The following is a 25,236-nucleotide window of genomic DNA, read 5'->3' as shown; positions in this document are numbered from 1 at the left end:
ACACATCCCTGTCTAAGACCTACTTTTACCGGGAAGTAGTCTCCCTCTCTTCTACACACCCTAACCTTAGCCTCACTATCCTCATAAAAACTCTTTACAGCATTTAATAACTTACCACCTATTCCATATACTTGCAACATCTGCCACATTGCTCCTCTATCCACTCTATCACATGCCTTTTCTATATCCATAAATGCAATAAAAACTTCCCTACCTTTATCTAAATACTGTTCACATATATGCTTCAATGTAAACACTTGATCTACACATTCCCTACCCACTCTGAAACCTCCTTGCTCATCCGCAATCCTACATTCTGTCTTACCTCTAATTCTTTCAATAATAACCCTACCGTACACTTTTCCTGGTATACTCAATAAACTTTTTCCTCTATAATTTTTATAATCTCTTTTGTCCCCTTTCCCTTTATATAAAGGGACTATACATGCTCTCCGCCAATCCCTAGGTACCTTCCCCTCTTTCATACATTTATTAAACAAAAGTACCAACCACTCCAACGCTGTATTCCCCCCTGCTTTTAACATTTCTGTCATAATCAGCTTTACTGATGGAGTGTAAGGCTTAGATTATATCTAAATTAGACTATGGTTAACAGGTATACGTTTCATCAAGCGACGCAACCTTGAGAAGGTTGGTTGTGGTATAGAATGAATGTCTACGTGTGTGTCTTGAACTACGATGTATCTGGACAGAGACTGGATTTGGAAGCAAGCATGCCTACCTTCGATTCAGCCGAGACTACCTTACAGTAAGCCCAGCATCTTGACAACAAGAAATTCCTCAGTCAACCATCCGGCTTGTAGCACACTTGGCCATTATTAGCAGTTGTTTTTCAGTCATTACAGGCTTCTAGTGGTCAGGCTCCAGATTCTCCGTCAGGTGTCCGGCATCTTCCTAACTAAAGCAGACGAGCTGGTGAGAGAAAAGATAACGTTACCCAAGATCAAAGTCGTCACATAAAGATTCATAATAATAATAAAAAAAAACAATATGCGCCAGAATAGGTCCATCAATTCTTTCAACAAATCCCTCGCTCTTTTCCTCAGTCACCTACACGTTTACATTGATGGCCCCAAGATGAGTGAATGTGCAAGTGCCAGTGTATGGGCGAGTGAATGTTCTCTTAGGTTATGGTTACTTAAACCATACATCTGCCTTTGCCCTTGATAGGACCATGATTTTTTAACAACTGGAAAAAAACATTGCAGCTTCTTTATTTTCGTGATTCCATGTGTGCACTTACAGCTACAGAGGCTGGGTAACAGATTCAAGATTTACTGGGCAATATAATTTATAAGCTAAACTCATGTGTCATCTTCGTCTCCATGATCTGGGTACCTGGTCATTGAAATATCTTTGACAGTGATCAGGCCGGTGCTCTTATTAAACCTTTCAGGGTCGAGAGGCCCTCTCCTAAACGTGTTCTCAGGGTCGAAAATTTTTCGGAAAAAAAAAAAATTCTTGTGAAAAGATAGAGAATCTTTTCCTGATCATAATAACACCAAAAGTATGAAATTTGATGGAAAACTTACAGAATTATGCTCTCGCGAAGTTAGCGGTCTCGACGATGTTTACACATTGGCGATTTCGCTCACCACTTTGAGCCCTATTTTCGGCCAATTTCAGTGTACTAGTCGACAAAAATCATTACTATTTTGCTAGAACTCCATTTTTTCTATCGAATGAGTACAAGAAACCACCCATTTACCTGTTTAAACTATTCAATAAAGTGGTCAGAAATTGGCAATTTTGCCAATTTCACACAAATTTCAAAAGATGCCAATTTCCAAATAGGGTCCAGAATAAGCAAGACAGACATTCCTGTCACTAAAATAACATTTGCTCTGTTCATCAGTCACGTCCCCAGGCCCCTCTTACATTTCTTTTGCTTTCCAATTTGAATTTTTATTCTCACAAAAAATAGGAGATTTATTGTTATGCGGATTACTGCATTAGTGTTAAAATAGTATAAATAATATCAGTGCACTTGTGAAAGAATATTAGACTCACCAGTTGACATGTATTGGACGCGTGGCATGATTTGTTTACCTTTGAACTTTGGCAAAAATCGAACATTTCTGCTACTTTGAACTCAATTCCAAGGTACTTTTCATTGTGAAACCAATCAAAATCATCTCAATTTCTGTAATATGTCTTCCATTCTATAAAATGAAACCAGGGAAACTAGAATACAACCATAAATACCATACAAAAATACAGTGCAAAGTCGCTGTTTTAAACCAAAAACACGGTCAGTTTTTTTTTTGTCTCATTACTCACTGTGTGCTCCAGGATTTTTTTATACTGTGCACACTGACCACATAGACCCATTCTTTCATATGTAGGCCTACCAGCTTTCTCTCCCTAGATTTGAAGGCGCTAGAGTTTAGGCATACTAGTAGTCAATAACCCTGGTGCGTAAACCATACAAGTACGTCAGAAACCCTGAAAGGGTTAAATGAGCCTCAGAACTAAAAGTTTCTCGGGTACTCCAGAAACCAGGGCCACTGCTCCCTTTAGGGAAGAAATCAATGCACATGTGTCAAACTCAGTGGAGCGACGTGGCTATTCGCAATATGCTGAAAACAATCACCGCTGTCTGAACATTCTCCTGCCATACTAATCGCTGGGAGGAGGCTGTACTACGTGCCTTCTTCCGCCTCAACTCAGTCTACCCAACCCACTTTCAACTTTACACCAACTGGTAGTTTTCACCAAGGTGTCCCTACAACAGAAACCTATCCATCCCCTCCTCAACCTCACATCCTGTACCCTGTACAAGGTTCCTCGTCACCCTCTATTCTGTCTCTGAACGGACCCACCTTCCGTTCACTGGAGACATTCCACTGATTCACTTTCTAAAAAAGACATTTGACAGACGTGATGAAATTTATGTACTCGTAACCATACATATCCATACATATGTAGGAAACGCCTTTCCCTATCCTATTTCATGACATATAGTCCCCTCCAGTTACTATATCCCATGCAAGTAAACGTGTATTTCTGCTCCTCCTCCACTCGAGGAGCCTCTCCAATGATTTCATCCATAACGTACACTGCCCGTGTTGAAAATAAAACAAAATAATTCTTACATGGAAATCTTAACATTAGTTTACATCATGCACCATACTTTGACGATCCAGTACATTTACGTTGGCTATCCACACTTCCACACTACACTGACACACTTGTGTTTCTTAACAGTCAAGTGGACACAAGTATGTCTTTCCTGTCCTTTCCTAGTTGACAGGCGACTGTCAAGACAGTAAGGAAGGACGTCCTGGCCTAATGGCTTCTACATAGGTCGATGTCTGTTAAGTTCAGAATTGAAAGGAAGCATCTTGCGAGCATGGAATTTAACGGAATACAATTTAAGTATTAGTTGTTGACAATGGACTTTTAACAACCGGCTGACCACTGATTACCCAGAGTATATTGGTATTAGTTGTATAAGTAGTAAATAAAAGGTAAAGCTGTGTATTTGTGACAGCCATGAAGACAAAGACAAAAGTTACAGAACAAGCTTTCATTTGGACAAAGCTTCGCTCTACGTAGTCTTATCAGGTTATATTATGACATAACTTGATAAAGGCCTACACAGTGCAAAGTTGTTTCAATAAAAGTTAATTCTGCAACTTGTGGTTTTGTCTTCGTAGCAGAAGTTCAACCTATATTTCCAACTTTGCTATTAAACGTCAAGTACGTTTCCTAGTACATCATTGTATCTTCCCTCTCGTAATTTCTCATGGCAGTAGAATGACCGGAGTGTAGAGCGAGGAGAGAGCCTTCTGCTGTACTATCTTGTCTCATTGTTTCTATAAATGCAATAAAGTCTTCTTCCTTCTGCCTTTCCCGTGAACTTACATGAGCAACCATCAGTCCCACCTATCACTACTCTAGAGCATTCACATGAACTCCCCTCATTCTTCCACACACCACTAACGCATCCTAAAGCACTCATAAGAGCCATTCACTTCATGCCCTGTTAACCTCTACACCCTAGAACCTCACAGAAGTCCTCCCACCATCACTACACCCTACAACACTCACGAGTCCTCCCACCATCACTGCACCCTACAACACTCACGAGTCCTTCCACCATCACTACACCCTACAACACTCACGAGTCCTCCCACCATCACTGCACCCTACAACACTCACGAGTCCTCCCACCATCACTACACCCTACAACACTCACGAGTCCTCCCACCATCACTACATCAACTATACATCCTGAGACACTCATAAGAGCCAGCCCAACCCCCACTCCTTCCCTATTCCACAACTCATTCCACCTACCCGTACCTCCACCAATCCCAATCTCATCCCCACCTCCTCCACTACTCTCATCCCCGACGTCCACCCCCACCAGCACCCCTGTAGCACTGGAAAGACATATCTTAAAATTCACAATGAATTACCAGATGAAAACTGATACCAAGGTTCATTCTCGTAATTACTGGCCACTACCTCTTCTCTCACTGCTGAAGAGACGTCTGGGCTGCTGTATCTTGGATCACTAGTAAACACAGGGAATATGATGGCTCGTCTAATGTTTCGTGTTATATGACAGATCCTTCCCACTGGCGGCTTTGCCCTTACAGATCCAGTCTTAGTTCGGCGTTCGCGCTAGCGTTCAATTAGCGATCTCGCAGCTGATGCAGTTTTTGCACGAAGAAAGATCTGTATATTAGATTAGCCGTTGTATCGTCAGTAATTGAATTGCCGCTTTGTGAAACCCTGATTAGAAATTGCCATATTGGTGATGCGCGCGGCCTGCTACAACAGTCGCTAATGATATCTGCGACCACCATCTTGCCTCAGGGATACCAACTGTTTTCACCCGCGTAGCCAGGGTTGCCAACTCCAGGGGCACTCTCGTGATTCTGTTACTAGTTGAAGAGTCCTGAAGCTCACAGTCTAAGGAAGCTGGGTACAATTTCCAGGCGGAACGAGAAGATTTAGTTCCACATGATACATCTCCAGTACAAAATTGGATGGCATTACATTTCTCACATGGAAACCTTTAGTTAGTTCAAGAACCCCAGTGGAAATAAATCAATTTGTCTGGCCTCTTTTTGGGTTATCCTAGGTAATTTACACATACGTTACTATGTATGAGAATTTGTGTAACTGTATTTATGTGTTCCTGTACCTAAATAAACTTAATTGTTGTGAGTGGCATCCTGGGGACGCTAATGTGCATTAGAAAGAGCTAATCTTTGAAACAGGCTGAGCTAGAATAATAGAGCTTAGCCTCTAAGATAAACTATATAAAGAAAGTGAGTAAGAAGCTACTGAGATAACTTAAGATGGACTAAGAAGCACAAAGGCACAGAAAACAGGAACTAGCACGAAGCCAAAAGGCAAGATATCATACACACTGAGATTATCAGGCAAGTCGAGACAGAAACAGTAACAGCGTTAGAAGTGTAGGTATGAAAAACACAGGAAGATACAAGCAATAGTATTGCCACACTCGGGGAAGGCTGTATTGGGTGTTTAGTGTTAATGATAGACAGCATGATATTAATATCAAGATGGGCTTTTTCTTGCGTTATCACGAACACAGGGACCTGGAAAGTCTTGCTGTGCCTTGCCTTGCAACATACCAGTTTAAGCACAGTCAGTAGAACAATCAAGGGAAACAGGAATAACGTATTAACTAGAAGTTAACCTTGAACTATCATATATTCCAGTCACTAAAACTTATGTGAAATTTTTATACTATTTATAGTGGATATAAACCAGTACCGTGATATAGGTAAAGCTTGGAGAGAGAGTCTAGGTATGAGAGCTCTCACTGATATAGCTTTAAGCGCCCACGCAGCTCGAGGTTCGTGAGTGTCTGAAGGTCCCGGGTTAACTTACATGCAAGGTAGCTTCTCCTGGACCCCTCACCCTCCCTTCCTCCTTCACCCTGAAAAAGTAGAACCTCCAGACAACTAGGAGTCACCCCGTCCTCATATGGTACATTCGAATAAACACTGATCAACCGTCCAGGCTTATGACGACATGCATGACTCTGGTTACATGTAATGTACCTCGAATATAATGTACTTGGTGCACGCCACAGTGATCACGATGCCATTAACTATGACTAGTTAATGGTCCAAATCGAACCGAAACACCGTCATAAGTTTCATTCTCCTGTGTGCGGGTTATTTGTGTACAGAATCTAAATGGCAGCCAGCTGGCAGCCTTGAGTATTTCTAGTTGTTCAGGAAGGCGTCCAACATGGCTGATGTAGCCATGATATAAAGTTGTAGACGTTATCTTTATTTTTTTAGCGTAATAGTTCCTTTTCAACGTTTCCATGGTAAATTAATCCATCTAATAATTTGCGTCATATGATATGTATCATACGATGAGGTCAATGACTACCACGCGATACAAACTCCACTTGCATCTAAAACGATCTATTTCATCAGCTGTGAAAACAACAGTTGAAGCTAAGCAGTTAAATTTGGATCACGAATAGAAGTTTGAAGTTATAGCAGCAGATTTACAAGGTCATCGGCGATAATGTGAGGGACACGCCAGAAATGTTCAAGGGACACGCCAGAAATGTTCAAGGGACACGCCACAAATGTTCAAGGGACACGCCAGAAATGTTCAAAAAAATTTATCCATACTTCATTTTTTTTCAGATCTTGTCTCCGAAGCAGGTAGTTTATTGAACACCCATTGTTCATCCTGTGACGGGCAGTGCCGAAGTAAATGAACACTGAAAAGGTCTATGGATTAGGCCTGATATACATCTGCATATTATGCATTATGTGTCGCAAGTAAAGTTAAGAAATTTGCTTAATATGTTTCACGAAATCGTAATAACAGGTGTGTCAACAAATCACAGAACGGATGGGGATCGAACCCACGGCAGGCGAGTCCTAAAAGTCGGAGCCTAGCGTGCTGCCCCCTGGTCCATGCCGGCCTAACAAGAGTCATCCGTCTAGGAATATTTCTATACACCAAAGGAAGGTTAGCATGGGCCTCACTGTGACCATAAATGCAGGTTTTTACAGACGAATTCCCTATCAACATGGCTGTGGCTTGCTCTAATTAGAGCACGCTGAGTGTATGGAAGTATACATAGATAGATGACTCTTGATAGGCCGGCATGAACCAGTGGTTAACACACTAGCCTGCGATTTTTTAGGATTCTCTTGCCATGTTTTCGAACCCCATCCATTCTGTGATTCTTTCTGATTAATAACTAAATGATCTGGTATCTTGTTTTCATTAATAAGACATCCTGACATATCACGTAGTTTATTATGATGTCTATCTCTATATTCTTCAGTATAAGAATAGTCAGTTACAAAGAGTTAGAGTGTCATAAGACTGATTACATTTCATTTAGTTTGATCATCATGTGTTATCTGCCAAACTGCCAGAAGTACTTGTAACATTATATAAAGCTACCCGTACTATATCAGTTTACATCGCAGATTGCTTCGTACATATGCTAATGTTTATGTTATCATACTGAGTTACAGATCTACTCAGGCTTCTAACTGTATTTCTTTGGCATTCCCTGTCATTATTTACGTTTCTCTTAATATATAATCCCTAATGATATACACACGTTATATTCTAAAATTTCCTTCTTGGTATTTTGTTTGGATGACTTATCAACTTCATCATGTAGGATTAACTCAGTGTGTGATGCCATCAGTAAGGACTGTACAGTAATTGCAGTTACTCTCATTTTTTAATATTTATATTGAGATTTTTCCAGTGAGCATATTGCTAGTCATTATGTGAGTCAAGTTCCTTCTATGATGACACAGAAGGGGCAATGACCAAGAGGTCAAGATCAGTGTCATTAGTTAACTTTAGAGTCATTAGACTGTCTAACAATTCAGTTCGTAGTGTATTAGCCCAGTTATTAATTCTTATTCCTAACTCAACATGGTTGCTACAGTTCTTATCTAGAGAGGTGGCGATAAGAGCAGATGAAGCCCTGCCAGTAGATTCCTGCCTAGATCCATCAGTGTATATGATTTGTGATACATTATTAGGAACAATTAAGCGAGATATTTCTTAAGCAGTAGCCTTTGTAGGTGGTTTAAGGATGGGATTACTAGTGATAAGCTTCTTGGGAGGAGCTTTGAGATATGTGATAAGCTGTGCAGTGGTAACAACGGCCACAACCAACGTTAGGAGTGAGTACAACATTTGATACACAAATCATATTCTTCAAAACACGGTATTACGGACTCACTATAGTTTGAGCTTCATGGTGTGGCTGGAGCTACTCATAACATCTGTTTGTAGATGACAACAACGTTCCGCCCGGTTCTTTTAAATCAAAATTCAGATACTTCCTTGAAAATAGACAGTTATCTCGCATTTAGACAAAAACGGATTTAGTGGTACTTAATAGTAGTGTAACACTATGAATTATCATTATTATTATTAGTGGCCATTATCAGGCTCTCCTTGAGTTGATACACTTAATAGCGACATAAAAAAATAGTCACAACACCTAGACTGAAACAAGTCACGAATAACCCGCACTACAGAGACGAACCTTATAATGACGTTTCGGTCCGTCCTGGACCACTGTGGCTTGACAATGTTCCAGGACGGAACAAAAAGCGGTCATAACGTTTCTTTTTTTTTAAGTGTGAGTTTTGTGAATAGCAAAATACGAGCATAGACTAGAGTGCCAAGCAGAGATTTTCATGCCTTTGACAGATACTCTGACCGCCATCATCTCACTCTGAAGTCTCCATTCCAACCATATCATTTCTGTCTTATTGTCACCGACAACTAGGTGACAGATAACTGATGTCATCTGTGATAGTTTGAGAATGCATTTTCAATAACAACTCTGCAACAATCAACTTGCAATCTTGAGTTTGACACCACTGATGAAGTGCACTTGGGAGTGCACGTCAAGGGGAAAAGACATGAGATACATGTCGTTGTCAGCCAAGTGACAGTGCTACACTGCAACATATTGTCTTTGTCTGCAGTGATAAATGAATCATTAGCAACACTTGTACATCATTAGTTCCGAAACGTTCCGCCTGCACCGCAGGCTTCTTCGGTTACAGGTGCTCGTCACACTGAAGGAGATAAGAAATAGTGTTGGCATGACCAGTCCGTCACCCTCGGTCTTATTCATCAACTTGTCGGTAATGTATTTACAATAATAAGACATTAGCTTGTGCTGGTCAGCTGTAACAATGTAAGATCAGTTTATAACGTCAGGGAAATAAAGCCGGTGAAGGGCTCTTCATCCAGAGAAGTGGAGCTACCCTGCTTTCCCTTGCATGGTGTCTCATTACCTCCTATTCTTTAGGAGCTGTCTGACCCCTATGGGTTTAGTGTTTCCCTCCCTCAATATAGTAATAATAATAATAATAATAATAATAATAATAATAATAATAATAATAATAATAATAATAATAATAATAATAATTATAATAATAATAATAATAATAAACAACTAATAATAATACTATCAGTAGTATGTAATATTACGTCGGCTGTTTATTCCCAGCAGAATTTAGAGTTGTTTATCTTACCTCAGTTTATTGTAAAGCTAAATCTTACATAAACTGTCCTGCCACCTCGCAAGATGCCAACCACAATACACAGCTATCACCTGGGTACCTAAACAAGCTAGGTGAGTAGTAACAGCATGTGTAGGGACGCTTACTCCCTGGCTTCCTTTGGAGGCATCCAACCCGGCTGCCTTCTATTGTGAGAGTTAGATAGTGTAGGTCAAGTCTGCGTGTTGCAGTCTTGCAGTGGGTCAGATGGTGAGTATCTCTGTTGCAGACTGAGATGTTGACACCTCTCAGTGTACTGTATATAAACAGAGATGTGTATTTCTCAGTGTCTGCTTCCCAAGAGGTGCCTGTTTCTCATTATATACATGCACTGAGAGGTGTATATAAGTGTGTGTAGTATATACACTGATGCGTGCGTATCTATGTAGATACACTGTTAGAGGCGTGTATCTCTGTGTATATACACTGAGAGGTACACACCCATCCATGTGTATACTCTGTTAAAGGGATTTAAATACTGTTGATGCTAATGTTCAGGTGAACTGCGGCCTTAACGACGCTCTGGTAGCTGAGAGTCATTACTCAAAACGAACTATCTTCAAATGAATGTCCTGGAGTCTACCTGGGGGGCATTCCGAGGATCAACGCCCACGCGGCTCGGTCCACGACCAGGCCTCCCGGTGGATCAGGGCCTGATCACCGAGGCTGTTACTGCTGGCCGCACGCAATCCGACGTACGAACCACAGCCCGGCTGATCCGGCACCGTCTTTAGGTATCTCTCCAGCTCCCTCTTGAAGACATCCAGGGGTCTTCCCGTAATGCCCCTTATTGCTGGTGGGAGGCTGTTGAACAGTCTTGGGCCCCGGACACTTACTGTGTTTTCTCTTAGTGTACCAGTGACCCCCCTACTTTTCACTGGGGGTATGTTGCATCGCCTGCCAAAGTCTTTTGCTTTTATATGGAGTGATTGTTGTGTGCATATTAGGGACCAGTCCCTCCAGAATCTTCCAGGTGTAGATTATGATATATCTCTCTCGCCTGCGCTCTAGTGAGTATAAGTCAAGTGCTTCCAGGCGCTCCCAGTAGTTAAGGTGTTTGATGGAACTTATACGTGCAGTAAAGGTTCTATGTACATTCTCTAGTTCTGCAATTTCACCTACCTTGAATGGGGATGCTAATGTACAGCAGTATTCCAGCCTAGAAAGAATAAGTGATTTAAAAAGGATCATCATTGGCTTAGCATCTCTTGTCTTGAATGTTCTCATTATCCATCCTATCAGTTTCCTCGCAGATGTGATAGTGGCATTGTTGTGGTCCTTGAAGGTGAGATCTTCGCACATTACCACACCCAGGTCCTTCACATTACTTTTCCGCTCTATTGTGTGATTGGAGTTTGTAGCATACTCAGTCCTAGTTATTATTTCCTCCAGTTTTCCATAACGGAGTAGTTGGAATTTGTCTTCATTGAACATCATATTGTTCTCTGTTGCCCACTGGAAATCTTGGTTTATATCTTGTTGGAGCTTTAGCTCTAGCAGTATTGTAAAATATGGTACAATATATTAAAATAATCAGTTATGTAGAACATGTGAATAACGTAAATGCCTGATAAAGGAAACATTAATTAGGTAAATAATGTTTTCCTTAGTGTCCAGACACGATGTGTTACGCTTACGTCGGGAAATGTTTGGTTATGTTGTCGTTCAATAAGCAGCAACAATGGCCGCCTCTCACGGTGAACACACCCATCCACCCAACAACCAAAGGGAGATAATCCGCTTAAAACCCTTATTTCTTCTGCCCTTCCTAATTATATACGACGACCGAAATAGAAGCAGTATGAAAAGAGTGATTTACCCCCAGATTACGGCAGTCACGGCCCCGCCCTTACCTATTGTCCACTTCCCCGGCATCAGTAGTCAGTGTTGCCAGCCGCTGATGCTATCACTTCATTTATGTTCTTTTCACAGTCACCTACTGACTGTAAGGCGGAATTAATCCTTTATATTAGATGACTGATTACTGTGTTTTGGATATATGCATATACATGCATACAAGACAATAATCACCGATATCGTGAGATTTAAATGTCCAAAAACCCTATCTGTGGAAGGCATCTGGATAGGAGTACACAAACACACATACACAAACACACATATAAGGACACATACACAAAATCCTTTCTAAAAATTTTCTTTTATATATTTAAAGATATATTTTTTCATATATATTAACGTAAAAATAAATAATTATACCAAAAGAATCTTAGAAAACTTACATGACCTTATTATAACAAGAGCAATTTAATTTAGCCTGATCCAACTAAATATATTTTATATAAGTTTAAAATGATTTAATAAACAAACACAATGAAACATTTTTCCTCGTTAGGTTCAGAATGATTTTTGCGAAATTATTGCATACACAAATTTTCGCTTGCCTTATTCGGCAAGAAGAGCGTTGCTATTTAGAGGACCTTCTGACAGTGTTACCCAGTGTTATCCTACAAGTATAAGTATATTCACTGACTGGCTCTATTACCGTAAGTTTGTTCTGGCAACGTTGTGAGTAAGCGCACGAAACAAAGACACATAAGAAACCGCACCTGGTCCACAGCTGATTCTGATGTGGACGTGATAACGAGGGGGAAAACTACCAATTATGCCACTTTGTGCTAACCATAACTGTGACTACTGTTGCCATGTGCGGCGGCCTAACTCGAGAGCACGTGTTGACTCGCTGTTGTATCTGTAAACTGATCACCCTCTCTTGTCCACCATCCCTCCCCCTTCATGATGCCAAAAAAAAAAGGGTTTGTATTCGTTTTAATTAACTCGGGTTCGAAACATCCCCAAACATACACACACAAACACACACACACACACACACACACACACACACACACACACACACACACACACACACACACACACACACAGTGAAGAGGCGGGGCCAGGAGCTATAAATCGACCCCTGCAACCACAAATAGGTGAGTACACACACACACACACACACACTCACACACACACACACACACACACACACACACACACACACACACACACACACACACACACACACACACACACACACACACACACACACACACACACACACACACACACACACACACACACACACACACACACACACACACACACACACACACACACGGCAAACCTCAGAACAGCATTCCGACATCTTAATAAGGAATCGTTCAGGACCCTATACACCGTGTACGTTAGGCCCATATTGGAGTATGCGGCACCAGTTTGGAACCCACACCTAGCCAAGCATGTAAAGAAACTAGAGAAAGTGCAAAGGTTTGCAACAAGACTAGTCCCAGAGCTAAGAGGTATGTCCTATGAGGAGAGGTTAAGGGAAATCAACCTGACGACACTGGAGGACAGGAGAGATAGGGGGGACATGATAACGACTTACAAAATACTGAGAGGAATTGACAAGGTGGACAAAGACAGGATGTTCCAGAGACTGGACACAGTAACAAGGGGACACAGTTGGAAGTTGAAGACACAGATGAATCAAAGGGATGTTAGGAAGTATTTCTTCAGCCACAGAGTAGTCAGGAAGTGGAATAGTTTGGGAAGCGATGTAGTGGAGTCAGGATCCATACATAGCTTTAAGCAGAGGTACGATAAAGCTCATGGTTCAGGGAGAGTGACCTAGTAGCGACCAGTGAAGAGGCGGGGCCAGGAGCTTGGACTCGACCCCTGCAACCTCAACTAGGTGAGTACACACACAATAGTCAGGAAGTGGAACAATCTGGAGAGTGTAGTGGAGGCAGAATTCATACATAGCTTTAAGAATAAGCACGATAAGGCTATTGGAGAAGGCAAAGGCGATTAACACACGTGTGCAACAGCTGAGTAACTTTACTGTTGAAACGTTTCGCCTACACAGTAGACTTCTTCGGTCAAATACAGAGGCAGCAAGTGTAGTAGTGAACTGAAGATGATGTGATCAGTCCAGCAACCTTGGAGAAAAATTATTTGAGGTGGTCAGTCCCTCAGCCTGGAGAAGGTGAGGCGGAAGATAATAATTTAGAAGTTTCAGAGGAACTGGGTGCTAGCGACCACAAATCAATTACATTTAGAATTGAATGGAAGTATGATAGTAGGGATAACTCAGTAACAGTCCCAGATTTTCGCTTAGCAGATTACGATGGGCTTATAGAACACTTATCATCTGTTGACTGGGGTAACGAAGAGAGCTATCAATATGACAGTTTTCTGAACACAATACATGCTGCTCAAAGAACGTTTATCCCTTATAAGGAAATTAGATCAAATAGAAATGACCCAAAATGGATGAATAATAGGCTGAAATATCTACTAGGGCATAAGAAAGGAATTTATAGGCGTATCAAAAGAGGCGAGGGTCATCTTATGAATCAGTATATTGACATTAAGAGGGACATTAAAAAGGGGATAAGAAAAGCTAAAAGGGACTATGAAATTAAAGTTGCTAGGGATTCTAAAACTAATCCAAAAAGTTTTTTCCAGGTATATAGAACAAAAGTCAGAGATAAGATAGGTCCCCTTAAAAATAACTATGGGCATCTTACTGACAAAGAGAATGAAATGTGCTCGATTTTAAATAATTATTTTCTCTCGGTTTTTACACAGGAAGACACTAATAATATTCCGGTAATTAATTTTTATAGTGGATCAGAAGAAGATAAATTATGTAACATCATAGTCACTAGTGAAATGGTTGTGAAGCAGATAGACCGACTGAAGCAAAATAAGTCGCCGGGTCCTGATGAGGTTTTTTCAAGGGTTCTTAAGGAATGCAAAATGGAAGTCTGTGAACCACTAACTAATATTTTTAATTTATCTCTTCAAACAGGTGTAGTGTCTGATATGTGGAAGATGGCTAATGTAATTCCTATTTTTAAAACAGGGGACAAGTCGTTACCGTCAAATTACCGCCCAATAAGCCTGACCTCAATTGTAGGCAAGTTGCTAGAGTCAATTATAGCTGAGATTATAAGAAGCCATCTCGATAAGCATAGCTTGATTAATGATACTCAGCATGGATTCACAAGAGGCCGGTCTTGTCTAACTAATTTATTAACTTTCTTCAGTAAAGCTTTTGAGGCTGTTGACCACGATAAAGAATTTGATATTGTTTACTTAGATTTTAGTAAGGCATTTGATAGAGTTCCGCACCAAAGACTGTTGAAGAAAGTAGCAGCTCATGGCATTGGGGGAAGGGTGCTCTCGTGGATCGAGTCATGGCTCACAGACAGGAAGCAGAGAGTGTCCATAAATGGGGTTAAATCCGAGTGGGGATCAGTAACAAGTGGCGTTCCACAGGGATCAGTCTTGGGCCCGTTGTTGTTTATAATATATATCAATGATCTTGATGAAGGAATTGCTAGTGATATGAGCAAATTCGCCGATGACACGAAGATAGGTAGGATAATTGATTCAAACGTAGATGTTAGGGAACTTCAGGAGGATTTAGACAAACTCTACTCTTGGTCAGAAAAGTGGCAGATGCAGTTCAATGTAGATAAATGCAAGGTTCTGAAGCTCGGGAGTGCCCATAACCCTAGCACTTATAAGTTAAATAATGTAGAACTTAGCCATACAGATTGCGAAAAGGACTTGGGGGTTATGGTAAGCAGCAACCTTAAACCAAGACAGCAATGCCTAAGCGTACGTAATAAGGCAAATAGATTACTGGGATTTATATCAAGAAGTGTAAGCAACAGAAGTCCAGAGGTCATACTGCAGCTTTATACATCATTGGTAAGGCCTCACCTAGATTATGCAGCTCAATTCTGGTCTCCATATTACAGAATGGACATAAATTCGTTAGAAAACATTCAGCGTAGGATGACTAAATTAATACATAGCATTAGAAATCTTCCTTATGAAGAAAGATTGAAGACTCTTAAGTTACATTCACTTGTTAGACGAAGAATGAGGGGAGACCTGATCGAAGTGTATAAGTGGAAGATAGGTATTAATAAAGGGGATATTAACAAGGTCTTGAGGATATCTCTCCAAGAGAGAACCCGCAGTAATGGATTTAAATTAGATAAGTTTAGATTTAGAAAGGACATAGGAAAGTATTGGTTTGGAAATAGGGTAGTTGATGAGTGGAACAGTCTACCTAGTTGGGTTATTGAGGCTAGGACTTTGGGTAGTTTCAAATTTAGGTTGGATAAGTACATGAGTGGGAGGGGTTGGATTTGAGTGGGACTTGCACATCGGAACTTGTTTCTTGGGTGGCATTGAAAATTGGGTTGGGCAAATGTTTTGTTAGTGGGATGAATTGTAAAGGACCTGCCTAGTATGGGCCAACGGGCCTTCTGCAGTGTTCCTCCTTTCTTATGTTCTTATGTTCTTAAGACGTTGCAGGAGACGAGATTCACTAGTAGAAGTAAGAAGGTAAGAACGGAGTAACACCCGACAGTTGCACGTGTGTCTTAATCATCAACTTGTCAGAATTATATACTATTTTCAATATACTTGTCAGACACTGTAACACAACGGTATCTTGGTACAGTGGATGTTGGTTATAACTATGACCATAATTTTTAAAGGGGTGGACCGGTAAGCCAGCGGAAGGCCTCGGTTAGAACATAAGAACATAAGAAAGGAGGAACACTGCAGCAGGCCTGTTGGCCCATACTAGGCAGGTCCTTTACAATTCATCCCACTAACAAACATTTGACCAACCCAATTTTCAATGCTACACAAGAAATAAGCTCTGATGTGCAAGTCCCACTCAAATCCAACCCATCCCACTCATGTATTTATCCAACCTAAATTTGAAACTACCCAAAGTCCTAGCCTCAATAACCCAACTAGGTAGACTGTTCCACTCATCTACTACCCTATTTCCAAACCAATACTTTCCTATGTCCTTTCTAAATCTAAACTTATCTAATTTAAATCCATTACTGCGGGTTCTCTCTTGGAGAGACATCCTCAAGACCTTGTTAATATCCCCTTTATTAATACCTATCTTCCACTTATACACTTCGATCAGGTCTCCCCTCATTCTTCGTCTAACAAGTGAATGTAACTTAGATTATCAAAAGTTCCAACGGCTGGTCATCATCTGACTAAGACCTTCGTTAGGGAACGTTTGTCCTGTTTCCTGACGAACCTTACCTAACCTTGGTACAGTAAATATCTTCCACAACTTCCTCGCTTAACTACTAGTTATCAGTGAGGTCTGGATTCCAGAAGGACCTGCCTAGCATGGACCAGTAGGTTTGTTGCAGTGCTCATTTCTTGCCTTCTTACTTCTACTAGTGAATCTCGTCTCCTGCATCGTCTTCGAGATCTTCCACCTCATCTTCGACAGTATTTAAGACTTCGTTCTCATGTTTAAGCTTCATATCGTTCCAGACCATGGAACTGAACTCTCCTCCAGGCTGAGGGACTGACCACCTCAAATACTATTTGTCTAAGGTTGACAGACTGATTACATAAACTAACATACACGTAATACACAAAACATATACTAAACATAATGAAAATAAACCTAATAAATTCTGTATTAATAACATGTATCTCGCCGTGCTGGCTACAGTGTTTCACATGTGTCATACTGCACTGGCTATATTGCAGGTGTCTCGCCGCTGTGGCTACGATGCCACATGGTAAGTTGAGGTCGCACCACCACGTGTGTCTGGCAATACTTGCAATGGTGGTAATGTTTATACTAATTTAATAAGTGAAGCCGATAGCTTATACCGTGTGTATACCTTTATGTGTATACCGCTGTGTGTATACCGCTGTGTGTACACCACGGAGTGTATACCACAGTAGAGTGCACGTAGTGTGTACAGTGCACGTTGTGTGTGTTTTGTTATAGTCCGCACCGTGGAGACACTGCTAACACTAGTGTCACTGCTGACGCTAGAGACACAGCTGTCGCTACTGACACTGCTGACGCTACAGACTGAACAGGAAGTGACTTTGGGAAGCTATCAGCTTCCCTCCTGAAGACAGAGAATCACTGGTGAATGGAGGGGGAGTTTGCAGATGTAAATTTGACGAGTAAAACGCATTTACATAGACGTAAATCTGTCATTTTTAACATTGTTCATTTCCAAGCAATATAAGAACAATGTCGTTGAAAATGGTACAAAATACCGACAAAACGAAGATTGAGACACATGTGCCTACACAGTAGGATTCTTAAGTCAAATACAAAGGAAGCAGTAGTAATGTAGTAAAGATGAGATCAGTCCATCAACCTTGGAAAAAAGGTATTTGAGGTAGTCAGTCCCTCAGCCTGGAGAAGAGTTCAGCTCTTCAAGAAAACTGTCGGGATAAAGTTACCAGTATTAAGAACTGATGTTTAATTCGAAATGCTATTTGACCACTCTTAAACCGTCAAATTACCGCCCGATAAGCCTGACCTCAATTGTAGGTAAATTACTAGAGTCAGTTATATCTGATATCATAAGAAGCCATCTTGATAAGCATAATTTGATTAATGATACTCAGCACGGATTCACGAGGGGCCGTTCCTGCTTAACTAATTTATTAACCTTCTTCAGCCTCAGCTTTTGAAGCTGTTGATCACGACAGAGAATTCGATATTGTTTATTTAGATTTTAGTAAGGCTTTTGATAGAGTACTGCACCAGAGACTGTTAAAGACAGTGGCAGCTCATGGCATTGGGGGAAAATTGCTGTCATGGATCGAGTCATGGCTCACGAACACAATCTGGAGAGATTGTGTTCGTGAGCCCATTTATGCACACTCTCTCCTAGAGAGTGTGCATAAATGGGGTTAAATATGAGTGGGGATCTGTAACAAGTGGCTTTCCACGGGGATCAGTCTTTGGCCCGTTGTTGTTTATATATCAATGACATTGATGAGGGAATTACTAGTGATATGATGACACGAAGGTAGGTAGGATAATTGATTCAAACGTAGATGTCACGGAACTTCAGGAGGAGTTAGACAAACTTAATTCGTGGTCAGAAAGTGACAGATGCAGTTCATTGTAGATAAATGCAAGGTCTGACGCTCAGGAGTGTCCATTACCCTAGCACTTATAAGCTAAATAATGTAGAACTTAGCCATACGGATTGCGAAAAGGACATGGTGGTTATGGTAAGCAGCAACCTTAAACCCAGACAGCAGTGCGTGCACGTGCGTAATAAGGCAAATATACTACTGGGATTTATATCAAGAAACGTAAGCAACAGAGGTCCAGGGGTTATATTATAGCTTCATACGTACATCATTAGTAAGGCCTCACCTAGATTATGCAGCTCAGTTCTGGTCTCCATATTACAGAATGGATATAAATTCGTTAGAAAACATTCAGCGTAGAATGACTAAGTTAATACATAGCATTAGAAATCTTCCGTATGAAGAAAGATTGAAGTCTCTTAATTTACATTCACTTGTAAGACGAAGAATGAGGGGAGACATGATCGAAGTGTATAAGTGGAAGATGGGTATTAACACAGGGGATATAAATAAGATTTTGAGGATATCTCTCCAAGAGAGAACCCGCAATAATGGATTCAAATTAGATAAGTTTATATTTAGATTATTATTATTATAATAAAGGGGGAAGCGCTAAACCCGTAGGATTATACAGCGCCCAGGGGGGGATGTGGAAGGCATTCAGGCTTAATTCGGGGAACTGGAGCACAGATTCAATTCCCTAAATCAAGAGCCCCTCACCAACATCAAGGAACCTTCCATGAGGGGAGTTTATATTTAGAAAGGATATAGGGAAGTACTGGTTTGGTAATAGGGTAGTTGATGAGTGGAACAGTCTGCCTAGTAGGGTTATTTAAGCTAGGACCTTGGGTAGTTTCAGATTTAGGTGTGAGCACATTTATTTATTTATGGTCCTTTTACCAATGTTGACCATACAGTATCACGGTTGAATATTCTAAAGAATATTACATTACACTTAAGCAGAAGCTCGTTTTATGATGTGAGAGTTAGTGGTGAGGGACTGGTGGTATAAGTGGATAAGGGGAAGAGTGAGTGAAAATGATCAAAGGTAAACAGGAATTGAAACTGGAGGCTGCGAGACTAGGTGATGGATTACAGTCAGGTGTTGGAACCAGCAATTGGGTCTATCATGGCTGCGAGACCAGTTGATAGATGCTATTTCAGGGTCCTGAAACCAGCGACTAGGTGTATCTGTGCTGTTAGACCAGCTGATGGATGAGAGGCACTGGAACCAACGACTGGATGTATCAGGGAGACCCGGGGTTGTACACACATTATCTCAACACTTCCATGTTCCAGTGCCCCAACTTATAGTTATAATTCTCATTTTTTTATATTAAATTCGTAGACATGAACAGCCAATATTTGGCCCGGCAGGAAAAACAAACTCATATTAAGAGACGCTTCTGAAAAATATTCTTCCTGCTTACTGGAAAAAGGTTTCTTCAGAGACTTGCCAGTCACCGCACTAACCGAACAACCAGGAAACTCATTCATAGTTATCGCCGCTAATTGTCTATATGACACTCAACATGAGAAAGAGATAAGAGAGGGAGGGAAAGAGATAAGAAAGAGAGAGAGAGAGAAGGAGGGGAGGTCACTTGTCCTGATCCAGTGCGCACGATAAGTCTGTTTACTGACTTGTAATAAGTTGATATGTAATGACTAAGGTAGCTTGTAAACAGTCTTTTGGTCAACTTTATTAATATTTTCACTGCTTCTTTTTTTTAAGTGACGTTCTAAACCTGTGTGGCCAGGTCAGTCTTAAGGGGTAGTGGAGGCTTCATCTTCCAACCACTAATCACGAGACACACGCCACTGAAAAAGATACTCACCACACTTTTCGACTTCAGTCTATGCTGTACAGAAAGCTTTTTAACTGACATTCGTCTGAGGACCTCGACTGACTAGTGACCACTGTGTCTATCAGCCACCGTGTACTCCTGAGGACGGTCTACAAGTGTATTCACTAACCCGTGGCTCGGTTGGTAGCGCACTGAGCTCACACGCTGATGGTCTGTGGTTCTATCCCCACCACGGGTGGAAACGCTGAACATGTCTCCTTACACTTGCTGCCCGTGTTCACCTAACAACAACTAGGCACCTGGATGTTAGTGAAATGTTATGGGTGGCTTCCCAAAGGGTGGCAGTATACCTTAGATGAGCTGAGGTTGGGCAACAGCTCTTAGCCTATAAAATTAAACTGTGTGAGAAAACGAATCCTTAAAATTTCAGACCAGGTTGTTTCAGGTTGCATTTCCTGGTCTGGGTCTACGTGAGCTCGGGGATGCCTGCGTCTTTATTTCTTAAGACCGATCGTGAGTGTGAACGACGCGATGAAAAGTGATCTCCGCTCAGCTAAGACAATGGCCAGAAGGCATTCTGAGCACGTCGACTCTTGCGACGCGTCACTGAATCACTCTCGACGCTTACACTCGCATCTTAATCACGCTTCACATGTTTACATGCGCCTTAAATGTTTTATCACTTAGCCTTACAATTTTATTGTTCACTTCAGTGTTGCTTACGGTAAATTCAACACCATACAACACTAGCCGCCTATTAGCCTTATCCATACTGCACTAGCTTCTTCGTAATATACCCTTACGATTAGTGGACGTAGGATCGAGCCTCGACCATTCTCCGTACTGAATGGCCCACTTGAGTTTAGTGGGTACGTGCAAATGATGAAATGCCGACCAGAAGCCCCCCCCCCTCTCTCTCTCTCTCTCTCTCTCTCTCTCTCTCTCTCTCTCTCTCTCTCTCTCTCTCTCTCTCTCTCTCTCTCTCTCTCTCTCTCTCTCTCTCTCTCTCTCTCTCTCTCTCTCTCTCTCTCTCTCTCTCCCGCTCTCTCTCTCTCTTGATTTTGCATAGTAGCCAAATTCTAATCTCCTAGTTTTGGATATTAGACCATACCTAATCTCTCGGTTTCGGGTCGTGGACCATCTTATTGCCCAGGACGGCAGTAAGGATTCCGTGAGTCATGGTACCAAAGGTTTGATATGATTTTTAGTAAGTCTGGTGATTTTTCCGTTACTTCTAATAAAGTATTGCCATCTTAAAGCAACTGTTATTACTACTACTGTTACTGTTACTATTATTACTACCATTAGTATTACTGTTATTATTATTATCATTAGTATTACTGTTGTTATTACTACCATTAGTATTACTGTTATTACTGCTATTACTACTACTGCAATTACTACTACTATTGCTGCTGCTTCTGTTTTTACAACTACTTCTGCTACTTTTACAACAACTACAACGACAACAACACCTACTGTTACAACTACTATTACTGCTGCTGCTACTATTACTACTGTTACTACTACTACTACTACTACTACTACTACTGCTTCTTCTACTACTACTACTACTACTACTACTACTACTACTACTACTACTACTACTACTACTGCTGCTGCCAGCTACTACCACCTGCTGCCTACATACCATGCACTACTACCACCACCATACCTACCTACTACCACTACCACTGCCACTACCTCCACCGCCACTCTACCACCACTACCACCACTACAACCGCCACTCCACCACCGCCTACCTACCCCACTACATTGCCATTACCACTGCCACCACACCTACCGCACCACCTACCACCTACTCCCTACCACCACCACCTACCACCTACCACCGCTGCCACCACTACCACCGCCGCTGCCACCACCACCACCACTACCACCGCCACCATTACCTACCACTCCACCACCACCACCACCACCACTCCACCACTACCACCACTCCACCACCTACCTACCACCTACTCTGTCACCTACCACCATTGCACCATTATCACCACTACTACTACTGCTATACTACTGCTACTACTACTACTACTACTACTACTACTACTACTACTACTACTACTACTACTGCAAATATAAATAATCCTTATGTCACCGACAAAAAATAATAGGTATATTACTACTGATAAACATCATTGTGTTTTTAGAAACAGCCGCAGACAATGTTGATGGGATCTCATGACAAAAGACACAAGAACAGACACAGTCAGAGACTATTCTCCTAACAACAGCTGATAAGATTACACGGCAGTGACACTGCCGTTATTGACACGGCAGTGACACTGCCGTTATTGACACGGCAGTGACTGCCGTGTCAATAACGACGGTCAAAGCAATAGTAACACTGACATCATTAACAGCAATAACGGTAGCAGTAACAATTGTAACGGCAGAAATGACACAAAAGGCAGGAATGGCGTTGACTATAGTGGCAAAAGCAGCAATATAATGACAGTTATAATGTAAATAACGGCAGCTTTTTAATTAAAAGTGGTAATGTTATCTTTGACAATGGTAAACATAATAAGATCAGTGCTAATAACAGCGGCATCAGTAATATTAACAAAGTCGACAATAACAACATTAACAATGGTGGCAATAGCATGAACAACGGTAAAAATAACAATATCAACAAATTCAACAATAACATTAACAATGACAGCAACAATAACATTAACAAAAATAATAACATTAACAACACCAATAACATTAACTACGAGAAAACGATAATAATAACAAAAGGAACAATAACATTAATAACGACTACAATAACATTAACAACAACTACAGTAACATTAACGACGACAACAATAACATCAACAACGACTACAACAACATTAAGAACGGTGACATTCATAGCACTAATAACGACAACCATAACGATAACAACGTTAACCATAACACAACCACAAAGTAACTCACCCCAACCAAAGGCAGGAATAACCCTGGAGTCAAGACGAAGCAGCAACAACAACAACAGTCGCCTCACCAACACAACAACAACAACAGCCTCACCAACACATACACACACGTATGCAACAATTACAACACCGACTCGCCCTCCCTTACAACAAGCTCTGCATTAATATTCCCGGTGCAATTAAGGTCTGCTAGTGCCGTGTTGCAGTTGACAGTTACAATGTGTCGAAAATGGATGACCCCCCTGGCGCTATCTGAATAATATACGTCGCTCTTACAGTCCCAAGTGTGAATAAAAAAAATATCTCTGGTGAGCTTCGCCTTGCCGCCCGCCGCCGCCGCCACCACCACCACCCGCCACCCATTATCATCGCCCGCCGCCCACTACCACCGTTCGCCGCCCACTGCCCTAATGGAATACTAAACCATTTTTTTGGACTCTGAATTTACGCTCGTTATGGGTCATTTTTCACTGCGAACGTATAAACGTCTGACTATCGCCGATGTGGTCAGGGTTCAGGAAGTCCGACGAGTGCCTGGCGAACGGTTTTGCGAACGAGTGAATTTGTAAACAAGAAGCCGTGGAGATCAATATTCCCCTCCACGCCACAGCCACCGCAGAAAGAGAGAGAGAGGGAGAGAGATAGATAGATAGATAGATAGAGAGAGAGAGAGAGAGAGAGAGAGAGAGAGAGAGAGAGAGAGAGAGAGAGAGAGAGAGAGAGAGAGAGAGAGAGAGAGAAAGTGAGAGAGAGAGAGAGAGAGAGAGAGGTAAAAGAGTAAGAGAAAAGTGGAGGAAATAAAAAGTGTATCAGCTACGCCATCCAAACGCCCATTCAAGCTGTCAAATTAGTCATAAGGTGGGCCAATGAGCGGACGCAACGCCCCTAATAACTCAGTGGCCCTGTCACGGAGCCGGTGTTATGCGCGCTTCGGGGCGCCCCTGAGCATCAATTATAAATCTTATCTGGCCTGTGATTGGCCGGCTGGGCGTTATGATCGCGCGCGGGGGGAGGAAGGGGACGCGCGCCCTGGGACCCACCCTGATCAATAACAGCTGATCCTGAGACCGGTAGGGGTGTGTCTGGTTGCTGTTTAACATGTAACCCTTCCTAGCCCCCCTTCCCCCTCCCCTTCCCCTTTTCCTTTTTCCTCTTTCCCCTCCCTCCCCCCCCCAGGAGCACTGAGAACACTTCATTATATGGAATGTTCACCTTCCATGAATACTGATAGTCAACACCAGACACGGGTTATATTGGTTGTTCAACCCCCCTTCTCCTTTCCTCCCCCTCCCAAACTTCCCCCCTCCAATTAACACTCGGGGTGAATACCTGATGAGTGAAGATTGGAATGCTGACTCCAGCCATGGATTCCATTGCACGAGTCGCAACGAACAACCTCGCAATTTGTGCAGCATTTAGGTCTCTCTCATATTTAATTTTAAGTCCCTTTATTAATTTCGCCTTCGCTACATTTTTTTCTTATATATCTCATTTATTTACTCCTTTCATAAGGATGATATTCTTTCTCACGTCCTCTTTGCTCAAATCACCTTATGGTTTCCAGTTTTGTCCCATCGTTTTATTTCCTTCCATCTCTGTCTCTACCATGTTTCTTTTTTTAGTCTTTACACTTTTTGTTTGTGTGATTTTCAACTCACAAACCTCATAGTTTTGTGATCACATTGTAGCTGAAGTTTCTCAAGTTTAACTTTTTTTCTGTACGAAGAAATATTTCCTGGTGGTTCTCCAGTATTTGTGACCCGAATATTTCCTTTCTCAGAATCATAAAATTTAGTATTATATTTGCCAGCTTATCTATTATTTCTTGTTCTGGTTAGAAAATTGGTGTGATGTGCACCTCGAGGTGCTTTTGCTCTTTCCGTCTGACTGCTTCGGCTGGTTGCACTAGCCACTAGTGCAGCCCTTCCCTTGCTTTCCTGTTTGATGTTCGTCACGTTG

The sequence above is a fragment of the Cherax quadricarinatus genome, chromosome 17, assembly GCF_038502225.1.
Source record: "Cherax quadricarinatus isolate ZL_2023a chromosome 17, ASM3850222v1, whole genome shotgun sequence".
NCBI classification, from domain to species: domain Eukaryota; kingdom Metazoa; phylum Arthropoda; class Malacostraca; order Decapoda; family Parastacidae; genus Cherax; species Cherax quadricarinatus.
Note: the sequence above shows the minus strand (reverse complement) of the source record.